The following is a 17,284-nucleotide window of genomic DNA, read 5'->3' as shown; positions in this document are numbered from 1 at the left end:
CCCTAGAGCTGCAGGCATCCCTCTGACGCCAGGGGCTTGTTTTTGTGACCTGGAGGAACTTGACAGCCACCCGAGGGCCATGAAGTGGCTAAATACAGCAAAATAAATGAGGCACTTTTATGGATATATTTGCTTTTTCTGTGTCTGCAAAAGCAAAGCTTTGCTGCGTGAATTAGGTTTCCAATGTGCTGCTCCTCCCTAGACGTGTAAACTCCCCAGGGGTTAGGAGGTAGATGGAAATGACTATAGCACAAGGACAGACCCCTGGCCTGTGTGGTTCTGTGTGTGTGTTTTAAAGAGAAAAACAGTGGCCATTTTTTAATGGCAAATGCTTAAAAAGTGAAAAAGCCTGAGATTGCAAAATCTCACCCTCCTAAATGGTACAAGAAACTTAATGTTTAAAAATGATTTTAAATTTCTTTGAGGGCCAAAAATATCCTCCTGTCTCTGTGCCCATCAGCTAGTCTCTGACCCTCCTTGAAATGAGAGAGAGAGAGAGAGAGAGAGGGAGGGAGGGAGGGAGGCATATTATACCACCTTTTGGAGGGTACACATAAAAGTATCCAGGAATGTAATTTTTAAGTGTGTAACTAGGTTTATTTTCTGATAGTCTTGAGTCATAAAATTAGACCTTAATTTTTGAAAGCATTCTCATTCCAAAATGTAATAAAATCATATTTAATGTCAGCAAACAACTTCAAGTGTGTTTTTGAAAGAAAATAATACATTTCGGATCATTATGAAGAAGCTTGGCCATCAAAATAAACTATAAAATGCAAATCAAAGGTACTTGGGTTATGTTTTGAAGTTTGCCACGGTACCACAGAGATTTGCTGCAGCAACAAAGACAGTAACTGAGCCAGACAGACCCCACTGGACCCACCTGCCATCCAGGCCTCGCCCCCCAGATCCTGCACCTCAGTCTGACACTTCCGTGGTGGCTCCCTGGTGTGTGTTTCCGAGTGTTTTGAGGAAGCTGATTTTAAGAACAACCAGGTTGACGTGGCGTGGAGAGGGCAGAGAAGCAGGAGAGGCCCAGCCCCGACGTCTGCGCCCGGGGCACTCTTGGACAGTAGTTGGGGAGGGGAAAGGTAGATGCTGAAGTCCGGTGAACCGAGGTTTTGGAGCTTGACTACCCCTTCCTGGCCCTCTGGGAGTGATGAGCGTTCATCACAGAGAGAACTGCCGTGAGGCCACACAGAAGCCGGGAGCCACGCACCTGAGTGAAGCTTCGCAGTGAACCCTGCTCCTACCTAAAAGGGCACAGCCCCTCTCTGGGCAGGTATTTGTCACGGGCAGTGGTGTCCTCTGCTGCCCCGTTCTCTATTCCTGACCATCGGGATGAAGGCTAGAGGGGGACAACGTGTCCTACGGGACCAGCACCCCAGACGCCGATGGCCTCAGCAGTGGGCGGGTCTGAGACAGACTCTTCTTTCTTTTTCCCTTCGGTGTTGGGCTTTGCTCTCCGAGAGCTCATGGGCCACCAGAGCTCTTGCCCACACTTTCAGACACAGGTTTCTAACAATTTGGAAAGTGCTCAGACAGGGACGCAATTCCAGATGGGCCACACTCCAGGCCTAATTCGGACAGCTCCCGTCTGATCTGAAGTCCCAGAAAGCCCATGGATGTGCCCAAACTGTGGAGCCTACTTGGGTGCGTGTGAATATTAACACAATCCCTGGTGGAGGAGTTACCTGCCCTGCGTCCCGGCCGGGAGCAAAGGAGGAGCGGGTCAGGACACCCCCCCGGGAACCTCTGCCACTCGGCACAAAGGCTCCTGCCTCCTGGGCTGCTGGAAGCTGCACGGACCCAAGTCCATGGCTTATTATTATCAAAGGCAAAAATAAAATACTGTCTTCACGTTCAGTACACAGGGACTCAGGGGGAAGCAGGTGGAAGGGAAGAGCAGGGGGCACGATCCGCTTATAGCGATGGAAGCCTTCAGGACGGAGCCCAGGCAGCCCCCACCGCACGTGCGGGTCAGGCCCTGCTCGCAGCTGCCCTCTGCCTTCCCAGGCCTGACTGCCCTCTGGATGACAAGCCCTCTGGGTGACGCACAGAGGACTCCACACAGCCCCGCTGACCCCTCTCCTCACACACTGCTTGAAACAGGACACGGGCGCACAACAGGAAAGGCTTGCTCAGCCCCAAACACGCCACCTGACGCGGAGCCAGCCTGGGGATGCCGGAATTTCCGACTTCACCTGACCCCACCCTCAGCCTGGTCGCAAACTCAGTGCCCTCTTTGTCCCTAAATGAACGGGGGCGGTTGTCTCACTCCGTGCCCAGGTGCCAGCTTGTTTGCTCTTCCGTGTAGGGAATATTTCTGGGCCTGTCCCCTTTTTGTCACAAAGTACCTAGGACAATACACCCCTTATAGGTCAGGGAAGGATTCTAGACCCTGCTCTTGTTCTGTCTTCTCCAGGATAAACACCTACCCTCAGCTTTATGAATTCCTTCCTATTCTTACTGGCCTTAGAAGCTATTTTCGATCGACCTGACATCTCGTGATCCATTGACAAAGCACCAGCAAGCGTGTCCCACGTGCACAGCTTGCTGTCAGCTCCCTACGTCCAGGGGTCGCCTGAATGTCACAGTGTGCTGCTTCCTGGCTGAGAGCAGGAGGGTGGAGGAGGGAGCTGGGGGAGCTGGAGGGGAGTGGGGATGAGAGAGCAGAGGAGAGGGAAGGTTGGGAAGGAGGCTGGAGATGGAAACTACCAGGAGGGAGATGGGAGCAGAGCTGAAAGGAAGGAAGGAAGGAAGGAAAGCACCTACTGTGTGCCAGGTACTGTGCTGGGGCCTTTATGTATTATCTCATCTAACCCTTACAGCAAACAGATGAGGGGACTGAGTTTTCAGAAGGGTTAGACAGTTTGTCCGAGATCACTCAGCGACAAGATGGCAGAGACTAGATTCACACTCAGACTCTGGCTTCGATTCCAGGGTTCCTTCCTTTGTACTCCTCTGCTCCCCTAAGACGGGGTGGCGGAGAGAGGGGACAAAGGGAAGGAGAAGGGAGGTGGAGTTGATCAACTGTCCTCTGGTTGCAACTGAAACTGATTCTAGCCACCTTAGGTGGAAAGGTAATTTATTTATTTGTTTATTTTGAGGCAGGTCTTGCTCTGTCACCCTGGGTAGAGTGCAGTGGTGTCATCACAGCTCACAGCAACCTCAAACTCCTGGGCTCAAGCGATCCTCCTGCCTCAGTCTCCCAAGTAGCTGGGACTACAGGCACACGCCATGACGCTGGGTTAATTTTTCTATTATTGGTAGAGATGGGGTCTCGCTCTTGCTCAGGCTGGTCTCCAGCTGCTGAGCTCAAGCAATCCTCTTGCCTTGGCCTCCCAGAGTGGCCAAGAGGATTACAGGCATGAGCCACTGCACCCGGCCTAGATAGAAAGGCTTTTATTGTAGGGACAGCAGGTGGCTTTCAGGACCCAAAGGACTGTAGGAGAACAGGGCTTTGCAAAGGACGGGAGCCAGAGTGTTCTGGGGGCTGGGCAGGAGAACCTAACTGACAGCTTCCTTGGGGTTCTGCCCTGGAGTAAATGTGCTCCAACCACTTCCCTCCCCCTCTGTGCAAGATTCAAAGTCCCAGGAGGGAGTCCGATTGGTCGCACTGGGGTTACGTGTGTACCCTCCAGCCAGGGGAGACCAGAACACCAAGATGGCACGTGGAGGAGAGAGATCTGGTGCTCCGAATACAACCGTCACATGAAGGGGAGATGGATGCTGCGCGCCCAAATGATTAATGACGACCACGTCAGAACTTTTTAGCTGTTGCCTCCAGATAGCGGGGGCTAAGATTCTGGCCACTTCAAACTGCATGAGGGCTGGGGCAGGGCCAGGCAGTTGAGTCTTGCTCATGACATTAGGATTGTCACTATCTTACCACCATCTCTGTCTAGCAGAGAGGGGCTGGGACCCCACCTCCTCCAAGCCTGCCCGCTGGCAAGGAGCATTTCTGCTTCTTGTAGGAATTAAAAAAATTCATGCAGTAAGGTTTCAGATCAATCAATGGTATGGACACACCGTCTTAGAGAGAACCCTCATAATGCAGTGGTCTTTACAGTAAAACCTCTTGAGTTGAAATTCTAGCACCATTATCAGCTACGAGGCTGTGAGAGAATACCCATCACTCTGAGCCTCAGTTTTCCTGCTGCAGAATGGGGGGAGGGAGAACACGTATTCTGCCTCCGTCTACACGGTGTTCTAAACGAAGTAAAAATTGTCTTAAGCTTATAAGCTGTGGGATAGACACAGATACAAAGAGGCGTTGTTAGCATTTTCACTGTAATCAAGTGAGCCCAGGCCACTCTGGGGACGTGGGTGGAGGCGGGGAAGGCGGCTACAAACCAGTCACGAGAGTGGAGGTTCGAGGAGGTGAGGGCGGGGTCTGGAGAATGCAGTCGTTTGAACGTTCAGGTCGTTTTCCACAGGGATCCGAGCCTTGTGAGTAGAAGAGGCTCCACTACATCCCTTCACACACCCCAAGGCCAAATAGCCTGAGGGCAGAGGCATAAATTCAACCGGTAATTTAAAAAGCTCCGATTAGTCTCATCTAAGCTCTGTCTTCTTTGCTGAGAACCCAACTAAGCCTTTCCTGGCAATTAAACTCGAGGCTGAGCATTCGCAAAGCTGAGTTGTCTCCAAGCTTCCCTTCTTTTCCTTTCACAGGTTGGCGCTGCTCGGAGATGGAACCTGATGAAACAGCCCCTCTGAGCGCCCGCTGCGTCCCGTTGGCGCTCCTTCCTGCAGCTGTGCTCCGAGATGAGCCTTTCAATCACTGCTCCCTAATAACTCCACCTCCCCTGATCCAGGAAGACGCGATTTCTCTCCCCCTCACACGCCCCGCTTCAAGCCATCTGCACACACCACAGAGGGGGCTGCCACTAACATCCGACGTTCAAACCCACCCACATCCCCCGGAATCGCACTGTTTGCACTATTGATGCCTCCCTCCCGGCGTGAAGCAGAACGACCAGTCTATTCCCCTTTCCTGTTCTAAATGTTTAATACAGGTTCCACGGACCGGGGCTGTAACCATGTGAACTTGGTCTTACATCTGTCCTTTTGCTAATTTATCATCGTCTGTCTCATCCTTGTCGTTTGGTGATTGTTCCGGCCTTTCTCTTCTTAAGGTCGTAGTGCCACTCACATCTTCACTGTTCACTGGCTTCCTGGAGGCTTCTCGAGGCTGTGAACTTCGTTTTATTTTCTGCCGCATCCCTAGCGCCTAGTGCAGTGCCTGCCCCCTGTAGGCACTCGGTAGGTGCTTATAAAATGCACGCATGTGTGCCAAGGGCCTGCGTGTATGGGCGCTGAAGCTGCTGTGATGGTGGTTCCCCCAGTCAAAACTAAGCATAATAATGAGCAATATTTCTGGCAGGGTTTTATTTTTCCGGCCCCCTGACTTTGGGAATTGGGATTTTGTTTACTTGTGGGGTCTTCCCTTAGAGATTTATAATTATAATGATATCCAGTAAGATTTTCACCACAGAGCTTCTAAAAACAATAAAAGAATTGTTTGAGCCTGAACCTACACTACGGAACGAGAATTATATATGGTTTACTGTAAAGTAAACTTAAGCATAATTATATATTGTGAACTACAGAGACACAGTGGGATTCCGATACTAATTTCCAATCACTCCTCACCACGCGTTGGTGAAAATCCTTAGCGAGGTGTGTGGTTAAGGAAGTGTCTGTTTCCACCCGGTTTGGATTTATTGTCTACATGTTGCTGGTCCTTGTATGCCACCTTCCAGGCTGTTCCTCTTCTATACTGGTCGGTCCTGAGATGTTCAGTTCCTTGTACTGGGATTCCACTGTCAGGATTTGTGTTAGTAATTGCAGAGACTTTAAAAAAAATTTTTATTTATTTATTTTTTAGAGATGGGATCTCATTCTGTCACCCAGGCTGGAATGATCATAGCTCATTGCAGCCTCAAACTCCTGGGCTCAAGTGAACCTCCTGCCTCAACTTCCTGAGTACCTGGAACTACAGGCAAGTGCCACCATGCCTGACTATGAGATATTAAACATTCCTGAGTGCAGGGACAGCAAACAGTTTTCTATCCCAGCTGCTAGCACTGATCAATGCTGTGTCTGAGCTTTGCCTGAAAGAACAGAGAGATCATCTGGCGATGTCGGCCACAAGCAAGGGATGAGGAGTGGCATGGCCTATGCCACATATTTGTCCTCTTTGCAGAAAGGCAGGGATGTCATATGGATGAAGGGAGGGCAGGATTCAAGTTGAAAAGAGCATGAGTATTTTAGGAAAGTGGAAACCTGGTGGCAGAAATAGAGTTCCTTTTACTCAATATCAATTGGTATTCAAAATCAATTTCAAACTAACAAGGCTAGTGGCACATTGAAAAATAGGAGCAAGAATGCCTGGCCTCGGTTATGACCGGCGTGGGGAAAGACAGGCCTGAGTCTACACGTTGGCAAAACAATCAACTGAGACTCAAGCTGATTTCCACGCTGTGAGTGTTAGCAGGCAGATGGGGAGGCGATAAACCACCCGCCCCCCTCCCTTGGCCAGGTGCAGCGAACTTTATGGGCCAGGCGTGTTACGAGAGTCTGGGCCCCAAACGGATTTCTGCAAACCCTCTCCCAGCTTCAGCAGCAGGGAAGTTGCCATTCCATGAGGGCAAATCAAATCGGGTCCTGGGAAACAAAATGTTGGAGACATTTAAAAAATTGTAATTAAAAAAAATTGAAATTGAAAGAAAAGGAGAGGACACTGTAATAAGACATAAATAATGTATGTGTACCATGAAGAGTTACAAAGTAAATTATTGCTCATTTATCAAAATAAACCAGTGGGATAGAGATAATACAACTTATAAATCGCCTGTCTCTCTAAATTTTGATCCTAGATGTAAAACATAAAATTCCTAATTAAAAATTCTAAATCTAAAATTAAGATGTCCAATTATAGGGACTGTTTAAATAAATGAAGGTTTATGTGCTTAATGGACTATTGTGCACTTATTAAATATTGAGATTATTATGAATGGAAGGGTTTTGAACAACATGGGGAAACGCTTGGTAGGTTGTTAAGTGAAACCTCAGTATTGTAAACACAGGTGATCAAAACCAGAGAAAAAGTGTTTCACTGGAAAAATCCCTTTTTATTCCTTTCTGCTGTAAGAAAAGTTTAATGTTATAAATTATATGTAGCTATGCTATTACATCTTTCTCTTTCAGTATTTTTATTTATCTATTAGGCATCAAAATATTGACAAAATTTGTGCTCAAAAGCTGTAACCATGGGCAATTTTTTTCTTTTGCTAGTTTTTATTACATCTTCCTTCTTGTTGATTGTAGCAATATTAGAGGAGAGATAAACAAAAGTAAAATGAAATACCCATTATAATTCTACCCTGGATAGGTTAACATTTTGGTGTTTCCTTTTTTCAAAATATTTTTAGAGACGGGGTCTCGCTATATTGCCCAAGCTGGCCTCAAACTCCAAGTCTATATGTTGCATCTATAAGAAATGTTAAAGGTAGAGCCCGCTCAGTCTCTGCAGAGGCGGGCCTCTTCCTCTGTAATCTAATGAGCTCTTTGCTTTATCCCAGAAAAACACAGGAAAGGGCAGGATGGCTCATCAATACTCCTGCCCTTGCCAAATGATGTGTGGCCAGGAAAATGTCAAGTGGCCCTGCTGGAAGCACTTGACCCGAAACAAGCGCTCATCTTCCCGGCACCCTCTGAGGGTGGGTGGGGGATGGCAGCCAGGCTCCCCCGCCCTCCTGGTGCACTACTCGGGCTCTGATATCTCGCCAGCTCCTCATGCCCAAGCCGTGTGCTCTCCGATGCTGCTATGGCAGGGACGGGAAAGACACAGTGAAGAGACACAGAGGAAGATCACCCCCTTTTCCAAGCCTCTTGCTCCCAACCAGCTGCAGAGAGTGTGAGAGGGGGGTACCCAGCCCTGGGGACCGGGAGCTGCTTAGAGGCCCTGTATTCCTTTCCTTGGGCTGTTGTGACAAAGTACCAGGAACTGGGTGGCTTAAATTTATTCTCTCACAGTTCTGGAGGCCAGAGGACCAAAATCAAAGTGTTAGTAGGGCCACACTCTCTCTGGAACCTCTGGGGGAGGGTCTTTCCTTGCCTCTTCCAGCTCTGGTCACCCCCAGTGTCCTTGGCTTGCAGCAGCAGCTCTCCAGCCTCTGCCTCTGTCTCCATGTGGCCTCTTCCCTCTGGGTCCGTGTGTTCACACGGTGCTGTGTGTGTGTGTTTGTGTGTGTGTGTGTGTGTGTCCCAATTTCCCTCATCTTGTAAGGACACCAGTCGTGTTACATTGGATTAGGGTCCACCCTCAGGACCTCATCTGAACTTGATTATATGTGCAAAGACCCTATTTCCCAATAAGGTCACATTGACAGGTACCAAGGGTTAGAACTTCAATATGCCTTTTGGGGGGACGCAATTCAGCCCACAGCAGGCCCTAGCAGAAGCCAACAGCATTAATCCTCTTTCACGATTTCAGATGTGTCTGGAGGGAGTGACTGAATAGGACAGACCAAATATCTGCTTCCCTAAGACACCTCTGTAACCCCCAGAAAATCTTTCTTGGGAGATCCATGACAAAGGTCGCCTTGGAAAAGTGATTAACTTCCCTGGGCCTCAGTTTTCTTATTTACTAAATGGGCTAAAGCAGTGACCTTCAAAGTGTTGCGCTTAACACCTGGTGGGGACTGAGTGCCGTTCTGGTCGCTATGCACTGACCCAAGAACGCGAGTCTCTCCCACGGGTCCTACGGTGACCACCCACGCTGAGTGGATTTCCCTTCTTACATACAGTTAAAGGCTACTTTCCAGCAACCCACAAAAATTTGGTATTCATAAACTAAATTTAGTGTCTTCGGGGTTCATTGAGGGCTCCAATTTGTTACTCTACACTATACTTTACACAGGCAGAATTCCTCCAGTTTTTGGAAGCAGACTTTTTAGTTAACTCTTCAGCAGTTGTTTTGAGCTATTGTGGTTTTCACTTGCTGTTATTCATACTTTTTATTTATAAATTACTGTTGGTTTTGTGCCCTCATTATCCCTTTAGTCTGATGAGTGTTTTGGTTTGTCCTAGAGTAGGTACTAATGAGTATTTACTTCACGAGAATTTGGGGCCTATAACATTGTCCAATATCTAGGCACTGTATGTAAATGAATTATAGTCCAATAATCACTCATATATCCCTATTGCTAAAGGAGATATCTACATAATTCCCTGACAGTTTGTATGGTAGGGTGACAAATCATCCCAGTTGCCCAGGACTTCAGGGTTTGCCAGCATGTAGAACTTTCAATACTCAAACTTGGACCATCCTGAGCAAATTGGCACAGTTGGTCACCCTATTATGTAGGGACACTTCACTGGTGGCTTGCTTGCCTGTGGAATTGTGCTGTTTTAATAACATGCGTCTTACAATCAAGGTTAGCATAATAAAATTAGTAGGGTTATTTTGAGATCACAGGGCATTCATTTATAATATAAATTTGAGTGCACAATGGCAGGTTCTCCTCCTTTAACATAAATAGGAATCATGCATAGTGCATATTCCACAGGGGCAGCGCAGCATGTCCATTTGATTCCTCTGTGATTCCCACCTCCTTCCCCTAAGCCCCACCCCCACAATTACCAAACTCGGGAGAGAAGAGAAATATGTGGGACATTGATGTAGTTTGGCCCCACTCCAGTGGGCACAGTCACAAAAGTTTAGGAACCCCTGGTTTAAGGACTCACAGTGCGCCCCCACCACTCTGCAGCTTTTGGTTGCAGATCTACCTTGACCTAGCTCAAGAGTCTGAGCAAATTTGGAGAGTGAGAATCAGCTTCAGGAAGCATCTCTGGAGGTCCTTGCTGAGAATTTCCCTCCCTTAGGCAGGCAGTTCTCCCCACCTTAGGAAGATTTTGAGTATGGTCTCCTTTGGATAGTGCCCACCACTGATTGTCTTATCTGGCTCCATTGTTTACAGGAAGACTGGAGGGGAAGAAACAGTTGCTATTTATTTACATACCTATGGTCAGCATGTAAGAACTCTGATTATGGCCTTTTTGCTTTTGGCAATTTAACTTGGTCCTCACAATGCTATGCAGTATGACTGACCCCACTTTGCGGATCAAGAACCCAGCTGCCTGCACCTGGCTCACTGGGTCTACCTCCCCCGACCCCTGCCCACCTGCGAGGTCCCAGGAAACCCAGGACTCCACTCACCTCAACAGGGGTCACTTGAAAACTGTGAGAGGGACAGAAGCTTTAAAAAGCCCAAACCAACAAGAGCTTTATGACAATTTAAAACAAATAAACAATTACAAACAAACAATTTAAAAATAAAACCAGCATGAACTCAGCCTGGAATGGAAGTGCCTGATGGATCCCTCCTTAGAATTCATTGCCCCCAATTCACCCCAAATCCCGGGCGACACCTCCGCCACTGTTTGGGCTGCTCTTAGGGCACAGTTGTCTCACAGGGCATCACAGCCACTATGAAAGGTGACCGAGCCATTCGTGGTAAGCAGCTTTTCCCCACCTACCATCCCCTTTTCCCAGCTAGGAATGCCTTTTCTAATATAAGAGTGTTTCTGCCTTATATTTGCAGGGGAGATATCCCTAACAGTGGGCAGGTGACCGTGGTACGACCTGATTCCTGCTCAGCCATGAGCTTTTTCTGTGCCCTGGCAGGGGACAGACACTCAGCATTCCAGACAGGGTTAGCAGTGGGACTGCTATATATTTAACTGCTAATCCCACTTATGTGAAATTAATTTGCTCTGCTATTATAACTCACCTTGCTTCCTGCCCTGCCCGGCTCCTATAATTTACACCTGACTGCTTCATTGTGCTCCTGCTTCCTGGGCTGAGGGGCAGCGGTGGGAAGCCGGGTCGGGGGGTGACTCACATCAGGAGGCTGCTCTACACAGAAGAGAGGTTTTCTCATTATAGACTGAGGAGGGTTATTATAAAAACAGTGTTGGTTTTTCCTCCTAATAACCAGCTCCTCTTTAGGCTGGCCGTTTCCAGGGAAGTTTGTGTACTATTATTAAACGTCTTCCCCACTCCAAATATGGGCTGCTCCAGTTTCTACAGCTTGCACATGAGTCTCTGGCTTCCCATCTGGCCTCGATCCTTTTTTGAAATGCAGGTCTCCACACAGCCCCAAAGCAGGTGAAGTGTCTGGGCTGCTGTAGGGGACATTACCTGTAAGGTGTTAAAAACATCTCTAACAAAAAGCAGGGGCTACCTGCCGACTAAGCTGCTCAGATCCGGGCTCCACAGCTAGAGTCTTGTGTGTGTCTTTTGGCCAAGGTGAGTAAGAGGCTGCTAGTGACAAGGCTCCTTTACAGAGATGAGCAGGAGCCATGCTGAGCTCTGTTGGGGCGCCTACGTTGAGCTTCTGGCAGGGCCGACAGTGGGGCGCGAAGGTCTAAAGATCTGGGTCTAGTCTCCTGGGGACAAGCTCCCATGCTTAACTCACTTCCACCTCTCAACAGCTCATCTGGGCCCCTGGGAGGGAGCCAGGGGAGGTGACGAGGGGGCAGCCCGAGGGTTTGCCTCTTGGCCTCCGCCAACACAGCGAATGTGGCCAGTTAAACAAGTTAGGGGACTGGGCATCCTCGACGTGTAAAATCCCCGCCATCTTCTCCAGCAAGCTCTGCGCTGGCTGTAGAACAAAGGCCACCTTCAGCCAGGCATAGGGCTCTCAGGAGCGTGACCCTCTCGCCCAGCCTCACACCTGCCACTGCGCGTCACGAGTCCTCATCCCATCCGGCTGTGGCTCCTGCGCTCTCTGCCTGCCCCACCTCCCGCCTTTGCCACGCGGCGCCTGAAGAACCCGAATGCCCTCCTCGTCCTTTTGCTCATCAGGTCTAACCCACCCTTGATCTCATTCTAACGCCACCCTCTCTGCTGTACGAAGTATTTCCTGACCCTGTGAGTTCACAGGCAGCTTGTCTGTCCATCAAATTCCACCAGTGTGCTCGTACAGGTTCCCACGGCCCTGGGGCTGTGAGTAATCCTTCTACGAATGTCTTCGTCTTCCCCCTCTAGCTGTCAATGCTTTGAGAGGAGAAACCGTTGTTTCACATTCCTGTATGGCCCCACACGGAGGGCGGTCAACGATCAGTGGGACTTGACGACTTGACGACCACACAACCAATGATCTCCTAGGTGGATCCAGAGTGTAGCTTCTGGCTTAGAACGTACGTGAATTTTGACATCCAAAAGACCTCAGTTCAAATCTTTTTTTTTTTTTTATTTCAGCTCATCATGGGGGTACATAAGTTCAGGGTTTTTTTTTTTTTTTTTTTTTTTTGTGAGATAGAGTCTCACTCTGTTGCCAGGGCTAGAGTGAGTGCTGCGGCATCAGCCTAGCTCACAGCAACCTCAAACTTCTGGGTTTAAGTGATCCTCCTGCCTCAGCCTCCTGAGTAGCTGGGACTACAGGCATGCGCCACCATGCCCGGCTAATTTTTTTTCTATATATATTTTTAGTTGGCCAGATAATTTCTTTCTATTTTTAGTAGAGACAGACAGCGGGGGGCGGAGGGGGTGGGAGGGGGAGGGTGGAGTCTCGCTCTTGCTCAGGCTGGTCTCGAACTCCTGACCTCCAGTGATCCACCCACCTCGGCCTCCCAGAATGCTAGGATTACAGGCGTGAGCCACCGCACCTGGCCTCAGTTCAAATCTTGTCTGTGTCAACTACCAGCCCCGTGACCTTAGGCAAACTATTTAACCTCATTGTGCTTGTGTCATCTGTAGGAACAGAGACTCATTGTAATCAGCTCCCAGGTTTGTTGCAGGTTTAAATGAAGTAACGCATGTGAAATTCTTGATTGGTGCAAAGCCCAGCACGGAATCAGAGCTCAATAAACAGCAGCTGTTATTATTATCTGGTTCCTTTTTGGGCCGGTGCCTCTTGCTACAGCGAGGCTCAACAAACAGCAAATTAATGCAGATAGATACTGGCTTTAGGAGAGGCATCCTAGAGAGAATGCTGAAGTGAGTTTTGGAAATCCAACAAGGAGAGAAATCAAAGGTTAAGCCAATGGCATTTCTCCCAACTTTTCAACAGCCTGCAGAAAGACTCATTTTTAGCTGATTCTCCAGATATTGCAGAGCTTTTCCCAGAGGCAGGTGCGGAGGGATCGTGCAAACCGCTGAAAAACAGTGCCTGTCTCCTGACCTTGGACGTAACAAACAGCCCCCGAGGAAGTAGCTCCAATTACAGTCGTGAAGTTGGAGGAGCCCTTTCAAGGTAGATTGATTTATTGGACCAAAAATACAGCTCAACAGCCCACACAGATTCCTACCTTTGGCAAACTGCCCTGTGTTCCCTTCTCTCTTGCCCCGGTGCATTGATCTGTGTGTGTGAGTTGGTACAGTTGATTGCAGATATGTGTGTGTGTGTGTGTGTGTGTGTGTGTGCATGAGCGTGTGCCACAGTTTCAGGGTGGATGCCCCAGTGTGGGGGCCTCTCACTGAGGGATGTCCAATGCCTTAAACTGAAGGGAATCTCACTCCACATCTTTTTGTGGTGGTTTTAATTTCATTCTCCTGCTCCAGGTGGGCACAGAATGCCTCTCACTCTGATCCCTCTGTTTCTGAATGCAGTAACGTGTCATTTTGTAAGGAAGGAAGAAAAGTAGTCTTTTCCGTGTGCCTTGTGCCAGGCAAACATTATCATCCCCATTAATCGTAGGAAACTGAGACTTGGAAGAGTTAAGAAACTTGCTTAAAGTCAAACGGTGGCAGAGCTAGGATCCAAACCCAGGTCTGACCTGACACCCTCAGTGGTGGCTGACCCCAGGCTTCACCCCGCTGGAGGATGGACAGTCAGCCACTGTGGGAGCAGATTCCAGATTGCCGAGCCATTTTAAATGTGAATACTTTGACATCTAGGGGCAAAATTTCAATTCATATCATCATAATTTGTACCCACCATGTGCATGCCTGTGTGGCCTTCTCCCTTAGATAGTTATCTGTCTGTGTGACAAATTAATACAAACTTAGCAGCTTCAAACAATACAATTATTATCCCAGAGTTTCTATAGTTCAGGAATCCAGGCAGAGCTTAGCTGGATCCTCTGCTCTCAGTCCCACAAGGCTGGGGAGGTCAGGCCACATTCTCATCTGAAGGCCGGGCTGGGGAAGCCTCCACTTCCCTGCTGATGTGGTTGCTTCAGCCTCCCATTCTCTGCAAGTGTAGACTGAGCACTTCAGCTGGAGGACGCTGCAGTTACTGGCCACATGGGGTTTCCCAACACAGCAATTGCTTCCTCACAGCCAGCCGGGGAGAGAGGGTCTCCTGCAAGATGGTGCTGTCATCTCACGTGACATAATCGCATACATGCCGCCATCTTTATCATATTCTATTGGTTAGAAGCAAGTCACAGACCTCACCCTCACTCAGGGGCAGGGGGTCACCCCAGGCCCTGGACACCAGCAAGCTGGGCTCATGGCACCTTCAGGGTCTGTCCACCCCTCTGCTTCTTGCCCCTCTTTCTTCTCCTGTCTCACCCCTCCTCCATTTCCCCCTGAGAGCCCAGACTCAGACACACGGCTTTACCAGTAAGTAAGAGCTTTACAGTAACGGTGTTAATAAGTAATATCACTGTGTTCCAGACACTAAGATAGTTTTTTTAAAACCTTTCTATTGAAGTATAATATACATACAGAAAGCTGCAACATCACATGTGTAGAGCTCTATGAATTTTTCAAAAACTGGACACACCTATTTAGCTGTCACCCAAATCAACCAGGTGGATGTTCCCAGTGCCCCGAAGCCCTCCTCAGGCCCCCTTCTAGGCCTTAACAGCCTCAAAGGTGAACTTTTCATAGTGTAGATAACTTTAGCCTGTTTTTTCTTTTTTACATTTTATAAGTAAAATCCTACAGCACATATTATTGGTGTTTGCCTTCTTCTTCTGCTCAACATAGTATTGTTGCCCATGGTTCTAGGTTGTTCAGTCTCACTGCTGACTAGTGGCATGAATGTACACAATACACTTATCCATTCCGCTGATGCACCTTTGCAGAGCTTCCAGTTTGGAGTCTTACAAACGGTGCTGCTAGGAGCAGCCCAGGGTGTGTCTTTTGGTGAACACAGGTAAGCATTTCTGTTGGCTACACCTGGGAGTGGACTTGCTGGGTCCTACGGTGTGCATGTTTTGTGAGCTGTGTTTACATATCATCCTCACTCCCCTCTTTACACAATGGCCTTTGGGGCCAGACCCACACTTTCTGCGCAGGTCCTGAAAGGTCAAACGGGAGGACAGGCCAACTGGTGTGGCGGAGGAAGTGTAGGCCTGGCTCCTATGTCTTTCACATAGGAAAGGAAAGACAGAGGAAGGTGGTTGACAAGCTTCTTTATTATTTTATTACTTTTTCTTAAGAGATATATTGTTTTGAATTTTTGCATACCAAGCAAATGTCCTTTGATCAGTGTCATTTAATTCATCTCTCAATTCTCTCATTATTCAAAGACATATCTAACCTGCTGCAGGGCTGCTGGTCCGACAACCTGCATTACAGTGCTGATATAATTTCGTATAAAACCTGAGAGAGTCCAGGTTCAGGTTCACCTCTGTAGCCTCCTCACAAGAACACAGGATATCTGCTGCACTGCTGAAACCCTGAAAATACGCCACCCTTCCTCGCTGTGGTGTGACGGGATCTTAAGGTGACTGAGAACCCCACACATCCACCGAGGATCTCTAAGACCCGGACCGTGTCTGAAACCCTCTGATTTAGGACAGATAAATATAGATCAATGTACAAATCATTCATAAGCCATTTGGACCAGGCCCAGACCATCATTTTAAACAACAATTCAAAGCCCCATCCATTTACTTTGGGCTTGTTCCTAAGCTCAGATGGTTTCCATGAAGGTGGTAAGAACATTTTCCAACCTGCCACCACGTGGCCAGAAAGACTTCAGGCCATTGCTACCAGCCCACGCTTTGTTCTTTCCTACTCGTCTCTCAGCCTCTGTTCTTCTCCACCTGTCTCTCTCTCTGTCTCTGTCTGTTTCTCTCTCTCCCTCTTTATGGATATCAGGATGTATAATATGTAAACATTACATATACACGAGAAATAGATGTATCTCTATCTACCTGTTTATCAACAAAATTGGGATCCTACTGTAGCTTACTTTTTATTAGTATTTTTCCGTGTGATCCAAAAATAGTACTTTCAAAAATATCATTTTTAAAATTGCTGTTTGATATTCCATCACATGCAGTTACCATGATTAATTTGACTAATTTTCTATTCTGGAACATTTAGGCTGTTTCCAGTATTTTGCCATTGCAAATAACACTGCATGAATATCCTTGTACCTAAATCATTCTGGATATTGCTGGTATTTTTCTTCAGCTAAGTGACAAGATGTGGAATAACCCACCAAAGTACATGGACGTTGGTTTTTGAGTCCCACTATCGAATACAAATTTATGCCCCTGTCAACAGTTTATAAGTGTGTCTTTTTTGTTGTCCACACTAGTAATTTTCTATTACAAATAATTTTTCTCAATTTTATAGGTAAAACATGATCTTTTGGTTTTAAATGTATTTAAGTGATTCCTGGTGAGGCTAAATATTTTTTCAGGTTTGCTGTCCATTTGTGTTTCTCCTTGTTTTGCATTTTGTGTCCCTTCTAATTTTACATGTCCTACGCCCCCACAGAGTGACCTCCTGAGCCCCCGCATCCCAGCCTATACTGAGGGGCCATGCTAAGGGCCTGCAGGAGAGCTTGGTGGCTGTCAACTGCTTTGCAAGTGCAACATGCATCGAAAGGCGCACACTCCCCAGGCCTGCCGCTGGCCTGGTCGGCACATCTATCATTCCTCCAACCTGGGCAGCCAAATTCCTCCCAGAGCTGTAAACCACACATCTCGGTGAGACTCTGGACACCACCCCCCGGGGGCCCTGAGAGCAGGAGGGCCGGCTAGTAACGACTTAACCAGGTGAGGTTCCAGTGCACTTCGGGTTTGTACAGGATTGTGCCTGGGAGGAAGGGTTCCCTACTGCTGTGGGGAAACACGACTGTAAATCAGGTAACGGTGTGTCCCTGACTTATTTATCCTTGTAAGAGTTTTATGTACTGGAGCCAGCAGGGACCCATTTGCCTGATTCATGGCCAATTTGCATATCACTTTGGGTAAGACTGACCCACCTTGCTCAGCGGGTCGGCATGTGCCGGGCCATGTAGGTGCCGAGACACCCCGCAGTGCCAAGCCTGCTCTTGTCCCTTGGTCTGAACCAAATGTCATC

This window comes from Lemur catta, chromosome 14 (assembly GCF_020740605.2).
Source record: "Lemur catta isolate mLemCat1 chromosome 14, mLemCat1.pri, whole genome shotgun sequence".
Classification (NCBI taxonomy): Eukaryota; Metazoa; Chordata; class Mammalia; order Primates; family Lemuridae; genus Lemur; species Lemur catta.
Note: the sequence above shows the minus strand (reverse complement) of the source record.